Below are 12,355 nucleotides of genomic sequence, written 5' to 3'. Positions count from 1 at the left end.
GTTACTAATACCCTACTGAGTTTTGAGTAAATCTGTATTTTATTAAATACGTATAATCTGTATACTGTCTATATCTATTTGAAATGTGGTATTTAAAGTAGAGATTAGCAAACAGTGGCCCGTGGACCAAATCTGGCCTGCTGCCTGTTTTTTTTTTTATGCTCCACCAGATAAGAATAGTTTACATATTTCTAAATGGTTGAAAAAAAAAATAAAAAAGACAAGGAAGAACATGTAGAGAGTATAAATGTTTCCTGCAAAGACTAAAATATTTACTATGTGGCTTTTACAGAAAAAGTTTGCCAATTCTTGTTTCCAATCAGAGGAAGTTTTGCCCCCTGGGGACATTTCGCACTGTTTCAAAATAGTTTGATTGTCACAGCTAGAGGAGGTGGGGTAAGGATGCTGCTGGCAGTTAGTGGGTAGAGGCCAGAGATGCTACTGAACAATGCACAGAATGTCCGCTCCAAAGTGTTGATGAAGATGCTCTTCTTGCCCAAACTCTCTCCTCTGATCCTTCTTCTCACTGGGCCGCAACCTGGGCCTCCATCCTGTGTGTGGCCTGCCTAGTCCAGTTTTAAGAAGAATTCTGATAAGTCAGTGTAGTGACATTCTTCCTCCCGCACTCTTAATATCTGATCACCCTTGATATCTGATCAAATTTTTTATCCCTCAGCCCTGATATCTGATTACCCTGGTCTGGGTTGAGCAAAAATCCAGTTAGATCAGTTCAGTAAGAATCTCCGTACCTTTGATGTCTTATCTTAGTAATTTTCCATCTACTGACCTATCGCACTGCTTCTTGGTGTAAATTCCCAGCTGTCTTTGCTGTATACAGAGTTGAGTCTGATCGCTTTACCCTATTGCAAGTCTTGACACCTATTGCAGTAGTCCTCAATGAAATCTTCCTTACGAGTTTAACAAGTGTCAGAATATGTTTTCTTTAACCATATCAAAAATGTAGAGGTTCAGAAGCCATGGGCTAAAGTAATGTTTGGTACATGTATGAATTCAGGGACCAGTTCTTCAAATGACTCTGCAGTAGCCCTCTTCCCTTTTTGGGCTTCCACTGTTTTATAGGGAAGAGGGACTGGCCAGTGCAAACATGCACGTGGGAACAGTTGCCTTCAGGACTTGGAAGAGGCCAGTTGTAAAGATAACTTACCCCAGTATCCTTTCCAGGACAGAGGACAGAAGTCTGGATAGGGGTGGCCGTGCTGTGTTCGGCCTGGCTCTATTACCTGGGGATCCTTCAGAATAAAATAAGGTTGAATCTGTCTGGGGGGGATGTCATTTCCAACCTCCCCCCCCCCCCATACTGTTGGAATCTTTATTAAAAGACCAAACCCTGCAATCTTGAGTTCAAAGTAAAATGCTGAAAGGCAAATGTATGAACTTGTTAAAACAAGTTGAGACAGTTATTAAGCAATAAATAGAAGTGATTACTACATCTTTCCTCATTCTCATTTGCAGGTGTGGTTGAAGAGAAGGAAAGTGCACACAGGGTTTGAAAATGTGTTTCTATAGGTCGGAGTAGAAGTTAGGGAGGTTAGAGATCTTCCCTGGTGAGTGAAAGGCAAGAGAAAGCTAAAGACAGATAAAAGTTCAGATTTTACCCTTCTTGTATACCTGACTCCCCGGCCCCCCTCGTCTTTTGCCTGCTTGTTTCCTAAGAACTGGAATCCTGGAACCTGTTCTAAACACATGGCTTTGCTGTTAGCTAATGCTCTCTTCTCTGGGCAGAAAACTCTGGATCATGTGGCTTACCTACTGGTCTGAACAGACCTGCCCCGTACAAGTCCAGCCTGGTCAATGAACCACTGCAGCTGATGGTTCAGGTTGGCCTACAGCTCTGCTTGTCTTTACCATCCTAATTTTCCTTGGCCATATTATTCCTGACAGGATTCGGTTATAAGACTTCAAAACGGAAGCGTAATTCCAAAATGGCCAGAGTCTGTCTGTATGCCTGTTAGAACTATCTCTGCACCCCGCTCCATTCTCTACATCAATTTTAATTGCCCCCCCCCCAGAAATCTTTTGTTTTGATGATTGGAAGTCATAGAATAGACCCTGCTACTGTTTATAGGTCTTGGACTATCGTCAGATGAAATCTTTGCATAGAGACTTTATGGCCACTGTCAGTCCGTTATTTTAGAGACTATTTGCATGACTTGTAATTGCGAGTATAGAAAATGTCCAGAAGGTTATGGGGGAACTTCAAAATTGGTGCACAGAAAGGAGCGGAGCATATAGAGATTTCTAATTAGCAGCATAGTCAACTTTGTGGTCACTCTTTATTTTGCTAGGCCGCCAAAGGACCATTTTAATGTACTAGTAACTCAATAAAAGAATGCAACAGTCAGTTAAGTAGGTGAAACCTGCCAATTTACTATTTGTTATGAAATTAGTAGACATAGAAAAGTCTTTTTTTTTTTCCTGAATTGGATGGAGATCAGCCATTCTCTTTAAATAAAATCCTTCCATTAAAAAAGAAAATCTGCTAATCTATCCTAAGAAATAGTGTATAATCTAGGCAGAAGAATGCTGACTTTGGAGAAGCAGCCTGTCTCCACCATCCCTTGCGGGAGTCAAACCGGCAACCTTGTGGTTGAGAGGATGCGCTCCAACCAACTGAGCCATCCGGGAGCTCAGCAACAGCTCAACTCAAGGTGCCGTGTTCAATCTTAGTTGCAGGGGGTAGAGCCCACCATCCCTTGCGGGACTCGAGGAGTTGAACCGGAAACCTTGTGGTTGAGAGCCCACCGGCCCATGTGGGAATCGAACCGGCAGCCTTCAGAGTTAGGAGCATGGAGCTCTAACAGCCTGAGCCACTGGGCCGGCCCCTAAATTTTTTATATGTGTGTTTATAATCAAGTGCACCTGTGTTAATGTGTGTACACACATATAACAGAATGTAATTATGGTTAGAAAACAAATTTGGGAAAAGAGATTATGGATTTCCTTATTCAAATAAAAATAGAGAGCCTTTCTCTAAAATGGTTTTCTTTAAGCACACCAGAAAATCTGAGTACCATTCTGCAAGTTGATTTTTTTTTTTTTACAGGATGAAACAGATGCTTCACTGATCCCTGATATGGTTATTTATGGGGCTGGTTTCTACACAAAGGGAAAAAGTTTGATTAATTACCACTAACTGTGACATCCCCTGTGGGTAATGAATTATTTATGCATATACCTCTTTTCTCCCTTTTACAAATAAATTGGTGGCTATGTAATAGGTTCTGGTAAAGCAGTCTGCCAGAACGCTTAGTGGAAAACAAAAGCACCTTCTGCGAAAGCACTGGATGGCAGTGTATGTAGGTGGTGCCTGGCAGATGTGGTGTCCTGCCTCTGTCTGCAGGGTCTGAATTTTCAGGTCATTTTCCTAGGAGTCTGTGTCCGATCTGGTCTGTGCATCCATGAGGTGGCTACTCAGGCTTGGAGCTGCCGTCTGTTCTCATGAATACCAGTGTGAATTTGAAGCCAATGCAAGGTTAAACTTCTGGCTTTGATTTGGGTAACTCCTACTCTTGACTGTAGTCACTCAGGCTGCCATTGTTGCTGTTCATTATATCAGTGCTGCTTTATTTGAAGTAACAATGTGCTTTGATGTGCTTTTGCATGTTTTTTTTCCCTCATTTGATTTAATACTGTACCGTCGGTAGGCAGGTGTCAATTATGATAAAGTAAGGTTTAGTGACCTGCCCACAGCCATTAAATAATAGCATGTGACAGACTGGACCTCAAACCCATGCCTTCTGAGCCCAAGCTGGTTGATCACCCTTCTGTACCATGTGCTTCTTTATACATTATCAGATTTGATTTGCTAATATTTTGTTGACGATTTTTGCATCTACGTTCACGAGAGTATCTGTCTATAATTTTCCTTTCTTGTAATGTCTTTGTCTGGTTTAATATTAGGGTAATGCTAGCCCACAGAGTAAGTCAGGAAGTATTCCCTCTGCTTCTGTCTTCTGGAAGATTGTAGAGAATTGGTATAATATCCTCCTTAAATGTTTGGTACAATACATTAGTGAACCCATCTGGCCCTGGTGTTTCTGTTTTGGAAGGCTATTAATTATCGGTTTGATTTCTTTCATGGGTATTGCTCTATTTAGATGATCTGTTTCTCCTTGCACTTCAGCACTGCGTGGTGTGCACACAGTAGAGGGTTTTAAGTTGTCCCAGTGCGCTGTGGACCGATAACAGAACTGTACGCTGTTCAAGGCTATTAATAATAAACCAAGTGGCCACAAACAAAAGTCCTCTTCTTGGTTAGCTAACACTGAATAATTTGGAGTTTCTAAAAATTTAAAACAGTTTAATAACCTCCTAAGCTTTGAACTACCTGCAAACCAATTTCATTTACTTAGAGCTAGATACTGAAAGAATCAGTAGGCAAACTTGAAAAAGCTTTCTTAATATAATAGGACAGATTATGCTATACCCAAGGGACTGGTAGGCTGCCAAGATTTGGTCCGACTTATTTAAAGGTGTTTTGCCGTATGATTTTCTCAGGAAGCTGAAGATCAGGACTCAGATTATTGCACATTTACGTTAGTAAATCATGTTCTTGAACGAGGGCAGGCACAACCTATGTTTTGGGGGTACAGTTCGAGCAGGGTTATAGGAAATGGTGCGTAGGAATGAACCTGGGTGGTGAGTATGTAGAGAAGTGTGATTATTATTATTATTTGTTTGGACCGGATGGTTAATAAAATATTTACTGTGACTAAAAGGCTCTGCTGAGTTTCCTATGACCTTTACCAGGGAAGTATTTCCACTAAATCAATCAATCAATCAATAATAAATAAATCCCCCATACTTTAATAGAGTGCTGAATTTCAAAACCTGAAAGTATGAAACCAGTTATGTAATCTGGGAAGATATTCAGAACTGTGCTAACTCTTTCTTAAATTTACTTACAAACCAACTTTGCTACCTAGGACCGAGGACACGTCTGCCCTCCTTTACAAAAGGGAAATCAAACACGATGTTGCCTAGTGTTTAAGACAGAAATGCGACTTCTGTAATGTTCAACAAGAAGTGCTTGTTTCTGAGATTTCCTACCCAAAGTAGCACTGCTTAATTCAGTTACTTGAACCACTGACTATACGTATGTTCTGGTAGCTGTCTAATTTTTAAAAGAAGGATAGTAAGGAGTGAGATAAAACTAGAAAATAAGAAAAAAGTGTTTTAAAAAGTTAAAACATGTTATGTATTATTTTAAACCCAAATTCTCCATTCATTACTTCTTCCCTGTCAATACCTGCATGCATTAGTATTTGATAATCAAGGCGTCATCTAATGTATTTTTATTTTCACATCACTATGCATTGTTAAATGGTGAGGCAGGTGAACTTGGATCCATGTCACATTTTGTAGGAAATGTGTTCTTGGACTATTAAATGAACAAGGGGCACCTATGATCTTTTTATTTTCAAAATTACAATGACCTGTAGAAAAGCCCCCACTGCCCTTCCTCTCTGTCCTCCCACCCCCCATGAATTTAAACACTTTGAGAACCACAATTTGACCCTGACAGAAAGATGGAGACACTTATAGGGATAGTGGTGATGGGGGCTGGAAAGGACGGTATAGGCTAGTGCTTAGCAAAGACATTGTGTTATATGTTATGTAAAGAGTGAGGGTAAATGTTGCTGATCCTGGAAGCAGGAGTAGCACTGAAATTAGAGTCTCTTTCTCAAGACATTTCTTTTGGAAAGATTCAAAAGGAGAAGAAAGAGAATTTAGAATCAGAATTGAAGGGGCCGTTTCCAGGTGAAGACTGGAGGAGGTGCTGTAGGAAGGCTGAGCAGTCAGGCAGGACGTACCTACCAGGCAGGTTTCTGAAAAGGGTTGGAAGAGGCACAGAGATGGAGTAGGGGGTACGTAACAGGACTGCATAGTTTCCTGCGGCTCTGTGTTTTCGTGTAACTCAATTTTTATATAATCTTAGAATATCTCAGAGAGGTACAACATTTACAAATGAAAAACAACTTCTTGGGAACTAAGATCTTGGAAAGATCAAGGCAGGTGCAGGAACTTAGGGGAGAAAGAAAGACCCTGGGCACCTGCTTCCAGGTGCGGTATGGTACTGTTAAGTGTACTGAGGTCGGACCACTGGCCAGCACTCTCTCCTTACATTGCTGGCTCTGGAATTGTTAGCCTTCTGCCTCGGGGTGGATCTGGCCCATCAAGAAGTTCCTCAACAGATCACAGGAACTAAGAAAAAGTGAGTGGCTGTGTCTGGCCCCAGGCTGGAGCTATGGGTGAATGAATGAGGGCCGAGAACGAACAGCCTGCCTTCTACTTCCCCTCTGGGTGAACAGCAACACACCATTGACCACAATCATTAGTTGAACCCAAAACGCAGCAGTGCGCTTGTGTAGAAAGGCTCACAGGATCCAACTGTGACTTCATCACTCTTGCAAAGCTTACAATTATGGGCTAAACCAAAACTGGTCGTTTGGAATTGGAACCTACTGAGTCCTAGACCCAGGTAAGGCCAGTCTTGGGACTGTCTGGACCCTAGCAGAGCAAACAGGCAGTTCAAAGGTTGGAAAAGCCCATTTCCCCACCAATCAGCTATATACATCCCTCTCACCAGCCAGCCTTCCCTAAAAACTACCCATCACTCTGAAGGGACATTCCTCCTAGAACTTCTGCACCAAGATAAATCCAGGACATCCTTAAAACCACTGTTTTCCATCCTTTTGGATATGGATGAAATCCCCTCCTGTGGGAAATATTAGGCATTCTTTGGGAGGAAAATAAATAATCCCTAGCCTGGGGCTACCCTTGTACAAATGAATACTGAATAAATATTATTTGAGGAGAGTAGGTGAGGTGGGAAGCAAACTCTTTCAGCCATTGGCACCACTGGAAGCATTAATCAAGCTCTTTACCTTCATGGGGCACTGAGCCAGGGATGCTACAAAACACATTAGCAGATGTGAGTTCTGCCCTTGGAGACTGAGGGCACCATTTGAGAGCTTATTCTTGTGTGAAATTTACCTCTTTTGTCATTCTTGGCTGACAAACAAGTAAATAGTGGCTGGGGCAGGGAGTAGTGGTGGCCAAGAGAAGGCTAGCATGGAGGTAGAGTGCACCCCCGCGCTCCGTTTCACTCCACAGTTCTTTCCCGTTGGGCTGCTGGAAGTATGTTAAAACTACTGTATGGGGTACGGTTACTCCTTATGTTTTATGTAGATAGAAATACATTTAAAGAGAACCCCCAACTCCCTTTTATATTTCTCTCTCGACCTGGTGTGATGTGGAATAAAAATATGCTTTGGTCAAGTATTGATGTATCTTTCTTTTTTGGGCAGAAACCTTTTGGGAGGCCCAGATATTTTTCTTATACCTGAAAGTATTAAAACATGACTGATCTTGGATAAAGCTGGGAACTGGACGGAGAAGTTTCTTCTCCTGTTCTGTACTTTTTATTTTCTGTGACCCTGCATACCATCTGCTTCTTTAGCTTCCTCCCTCCACACATTGTATTGGGCCCTCCCTGTCAGCATTTTTACAAAGATTTGTTGTTTTGAAATAATTTGAGATTTACAGAAAAGTTGGAAAAATAATGTGAAGAGTTCCCGTGTACCCTTTATCCTGCTTCTCTTAATGTTACTCTCTTACTTAATCTGTCAGCTGTTTGATATGTGATTACTACCGAGCCCATTTTTTGAATATCTCCTGTCTTAGGGACCTGGCTATACTCAGGATCCAGCCATGACACGGTCTCTTTTCCTTAACCTTTAAGGAGCTAGCAATCTATTAGGAGGTTTTAGCGACAAAGCTTTACTGTCTCATCAGACTTTATATTCTGAAAGATTTTTCTGGTAACAATCATAGTAAATCCCAAGGGTAAGTTTCTAGTGATCGAATGTCTGTGTCAGTAGAATCTGGGTGAGGGAGATATTTTTGAATCGAGGGCCCTTGCTGGGGACTCTTGAAATTGCAGTTTGTTCATTTATTGATTCGTTTAGCATTCATTGACTGTCCCATATGTGCTAAATATTGTACTAGTCTCTCAAGATGCTAAGTTGAACTTCAAGATGTAGCTCTTGCCTCTAAGGAGTTTATGATCTAGGGGAGAAATACACAGTTGCGAAACAGTACGAAAATGCTGCGGTAAAGATACATACAGGTGCCTGGAAGCACATGGAAAGAGACCCCGAAACCCAACCTGAACGGACAGATCCTCATTAGGCTGCCTCAACTAGGAAGAGCACTCTTTGGAGACCGAAATACATATGTGTTGTTCTATTAAAAATTATAACTAAGGTGGCCTAGGTAAATCCAGGGCTCTATCAGTGTTTTGCTGTTTTACAAATGGATAATACATGGCCCGTCTGTGAAGTAGAGTTAAAATATAGTTATTAAAGGCACCAATATGCTGACTGTGGTGATCTTCCCAGCCCTTTTTCTGTGCATATTTTTATCTTTTATAAAACTAGAATGTGACAATTTTATAGATGCTATTTTATTACCTGATTTTTATATTTAACTTTCTATGTCTCTATCTCTATCTGTAGATATGAAATCTTTCCATGTCAGTAAATATACTTCGCATACCATATTTTTTCAATATTTATTGTGAACATTTTTATCATTGAAAATTTCAAATATGAAGAAAAGTGGAAGGAATTCAACAGTTAAGGCTTATATCTAACATCTAGATTCTATTAACATTGTTCTATATTTGTTTTAGCACATCTATCCATTTATTTATCATTCTATCTGTTCATTAATCCATCTTTATTATTTGATACAGTTCAAAGTAAATTGAACTGTGTCAATATCAGGAAATTTCCTATAAATATGTCAGCATGCTTATCATTAACTAGATTTCATTATGTGTTTACAGAATTCTTTTGATAAAAAATTTGTACTCAATGAAATGCATGCATCTTAAATATATATGTGCTGAGTTTTGACAAATATATACACCTGTGTAGTTCAAACTCTTCCATGACATAGATTATACATCATTATCACCCTAGAAAGTTCCCTCATGAATCACCCCCTATCCTTCCAGAGGCAACCACTGGTCTAATTTTTTCACTGTAGATTAATTTTGTCTGTATTATGATTTCATATAAATAGCATCATACAATATATACGTTTTTTGTGTGTGCTTCTTTCACACAGCATACTGTTTTTGAGATGCATCCGGGTTGTTGTATGATTAAGTAGTTTCATTCCTTTTTTATTGCCGAGTAGTTTTCCATTGTGTGAATATACTGCAGTTTCCCCATTCTCCTATTTATTGATATCCAGAGTATTTCTATGTTTTAACTATTGTGAATAAAGCAGTATGAACATTCTGTTACAAGTCTTTTTGCAGATGTATGTGTATGTGTGTATACACATGCGTGTATCTCTCTCTCCGCACACGTGAATATATATATATATATATATGTATACACACACACACACACACACACACACACATAATATTTCCCCCCCTCTTCCTTTTGGGTAAATGCCTAGGAGTAGAATGGCTTGATCATAGGTAGGTGTAAGCTTACTTTTATAAGAAACTGACAAATCTATTTGCAGAGTGGTTGTACTTTTTCACATTTCCACCAGTAATATACAAGAACTCCTGTTGTGCCACATCCTAGATTTTGTCATTCTTTTAAATTTTGATCATTCTGGTTGGTGTATAGTAATATAATAATGTTGAGTGCTTTTCATGTGCTTTTTGGCCAATTGTATATCTTCTTTTATGAAGTGTGTTTAAATATTTTGTCCATTTTAAAAATAGGGTTGTCTTTTTATTATTGAGGGGTTGGAGTTCTTTATGTATCTGAACACCAGACCTTTGTCAGAGAGATGTTTTCAGATCTTTACTCCAGCCTGTGACTTCCTATTCATTTTAACTTTGTCTTTGAGGAGAATGTCTACATTTTGACAAGTCATATTGCTATTTTCCCTGCTATTGATTTTTGTGACACATCCGAGAAACCTTTGTCCACCCCCACGTCACGGCGATAGTCTTTATTTCTCTCTAAAAGCTTCATGGTTTTAGGTTTCGTATTTATATCTATGCTGCATCGCAGGTCAGTTTATGTGAGTGAGGTGAGGTGGGGTCAAGGTCCATCCCGTTATTCCAGCACCATTTGTTGAAAATATTTTTCTTCACCTATTGGATCGCTTTGGTGCATTTGTAGAAAATCGTGACTGTGTATGTGGGGGTCTACTTCTGGGGCTCTCTATTCTGTTCCATTGATCTACTTTGATTACTCTTTCTTGCATTTTTAATAGTTTTATATTGTACGAATGCCCATAATCATATAGAATCACTTTGCCATTGTTGGACATTGTGAGGTTTATCGTTTTTTGCTATGAAAAACCATATTGTTACGCATCTTGCTTCTGTGGTTTAATCTTTATTTAAGGTATAATTGGTAGAGATAATTTATAAACAAAATTTAAGGCAAATACGTACAAGTGTAATGTTCCTGTTTAGTTTTACATAGTCTAGTCTAATTTTTAGTTCTGTGACAAATGAGAGTACCTGCAGCTGGCAAGAAGGTGCATTGAGGACTGACCAGCAGCCGTGAAGTCCTGATCAGCTGGGAGAGCAAACTCACTTTGCTTCTCAGTGTCGTTTATATATTGCTTCTATTATGTTGTCAACCAGTGCTATTAGAGTAGAGAAGTATAAAGACCAGAAGCGTCAAAAGGACTTTCTTAGAACTTACTGTTCTCCACGGGTCCCATGAGATACTGTAGATATGTATTTGCACGCATATCAAGTGACTGGAAATGAGAGGCAAATATTGGACCAGTTGTCTAAAGGCAGTCACTCAATTATGGAAACAGAACAGTGGCCATAACTCATCCTGTGTGCTGTCAGATGGGAGAGGTTATCTGTCTTAAACTTTTTTATATGGTAATCAGCAAGACATTTAGTTGTGTAAATGATCCCCAAGGCACATTTTATTTTATTTTATATGGGTGTAAAAAAAAAATTGTACTACTGTGTGAAGCCTTTGTAAATGTTTACCTTCTCTACTTGATAATTTATCCATTTACAGAAGCACCTTGTAGTTTACAGGCACCCCAGACATCATTTTCAGTATTTGTGAGGCTTTTTGGGAAGATAGATTTTAAGGGGAAAACAGTTATTTTAGGTGAATATTTAACATATTTTTTTATGTTTGCAAAGCTTCCTCCCCCTGCCGCATGGACAGTGAAATCATTGTACATCATAATATTTTAAGAGGTTTTCTTGTGTTTACACTCATAAAAATGACTATTTGTGTTAGAAAGACGACTGTACTGGAAAAACGACAGTTTTCATAAATTATTAAGTCATCTTTGCATTCTGTAATCAAAGTTTGATAGCTGCAGCTTGTGGCAAGCCAGATTTTGGCAAAGCAGACAGAGGGCTGTGTCTAGACCAGTACCATAGGAACTCTGTGTAAAAATGAGTTCTTCAAACTTTTATATATGCTTTTTCATTTGTCAGTAAATTAAAGATTTCCTTTCTGGGCCATGTCAGTTATTTTTAACCACATAGAAACTCTTGTCTGTGTGAAGCTTTAACTATCAGACTATTATGGACTATTATAAATAAATTAGAATCTTTCAGAGGGCTCCCCCTTTTTGTTTTTCCTCCTCTTTCTGAGGGGTGACAAGAAAGAATATAACAAAATGAGTTGAAAAGCCGTTCACCCTCCATTCCCGTCCCAGTGGGTCCTGGTACTAGGCCACTGTGATCACAGGGCACAGCGGTCTAGCCCAGCCCCTCTCTGCATGAGGCTCTCGAGATGATTTAAGATAGAATTGTTGGTTTTAGTTGTATTGACCTTAAGGTTTTGAGTTGTGTCCTAGAGTGAATTGCAGGTGTCCCAGACCAACCTCAGTCCCTGGTTCTTCTTGTTTAAAGAATCTCTCTCCTTCCTCATGGAACCAGATGGATGTCCTGTTGTTCTCTGTTCAGGAATCTCCCTGTGGGAAGTCAGTGGAGATTTAACCAGGCTGAGTGAGAGGATGGTCACAGCTGGCTGCCGTACATTCCCTTCAGTAGCCAATTTTCCAGTCCCCTGCCTATTCTCCTAACGAGAAATAAGCCAGAAAAATGGGGACAGAACAAAATCCCAAAACAAAACCATAAAACAAGTTGAAGATAAATTTCATCCTTTGACTCTAATGTTTTCATCTAATCATCCTGTTTGTTTGTGTTTTTTTAGCAACTTTTGACAACATGTGTTCTATGTATCAAATCAATTTAGTGTGTTTCTATTTTTTTTTTTAATAGGAGCTGGGAGATTTGTATTCTCATATCATTCTAAAGTGGAATTTTAAAATTAAGAACATTTTGTTCTCCTTCCTTCCC

The 12,355-nt window shown here is 39.5% G+C and overlaps 1 protein-coding gene across 3 annotated transcripts in view; it reads left to right on the top strand.

Moving 5' to 3' along the window:
- FHIP1A (FHF complex subunit HOOK interacting protein 1A) overlaps window positions 1-12,355 on the top strand; it is a 204,700-nt gene that overhangs the window by 59,645 nt on the left and 132,700 nt on the right. Inside the window, exon 3 of one of the 3 annotated variants that reach the window (XM_074338440.2) lies at window positions 3,065-3,172. The exons of the other annotated variants lie outside the window; for them this stretch is intronic. The gene's annotated coding sequence lies outside the window, so the exon portion shown is untranslated. The remainder of the gene's footprint in view (window positions 1-3,064; window positions 3,173-12,355) is intronic. 3 annotated transcript variants of the gene reach the window in all.

This window comes from Rhinolophus sinicus, chromosome 15, assembly GCF_057876585.1.
Source record: "Rhinolophus sinicus isolate RSI-liver-muscle chromosome 15, RSI-T2T, whole genome shotgun sequence".
NCBI lineage: Eukaryota > Metazoa > Chordata > Mammalia > Chiroptera > Rhinolophidae > Rhinolophus > Rhinolophus sinicus.
Note: the sequence above shows the minus strand (reverse complement) of the source record. Positions and strands in the feature narration are given on the sequence as shown.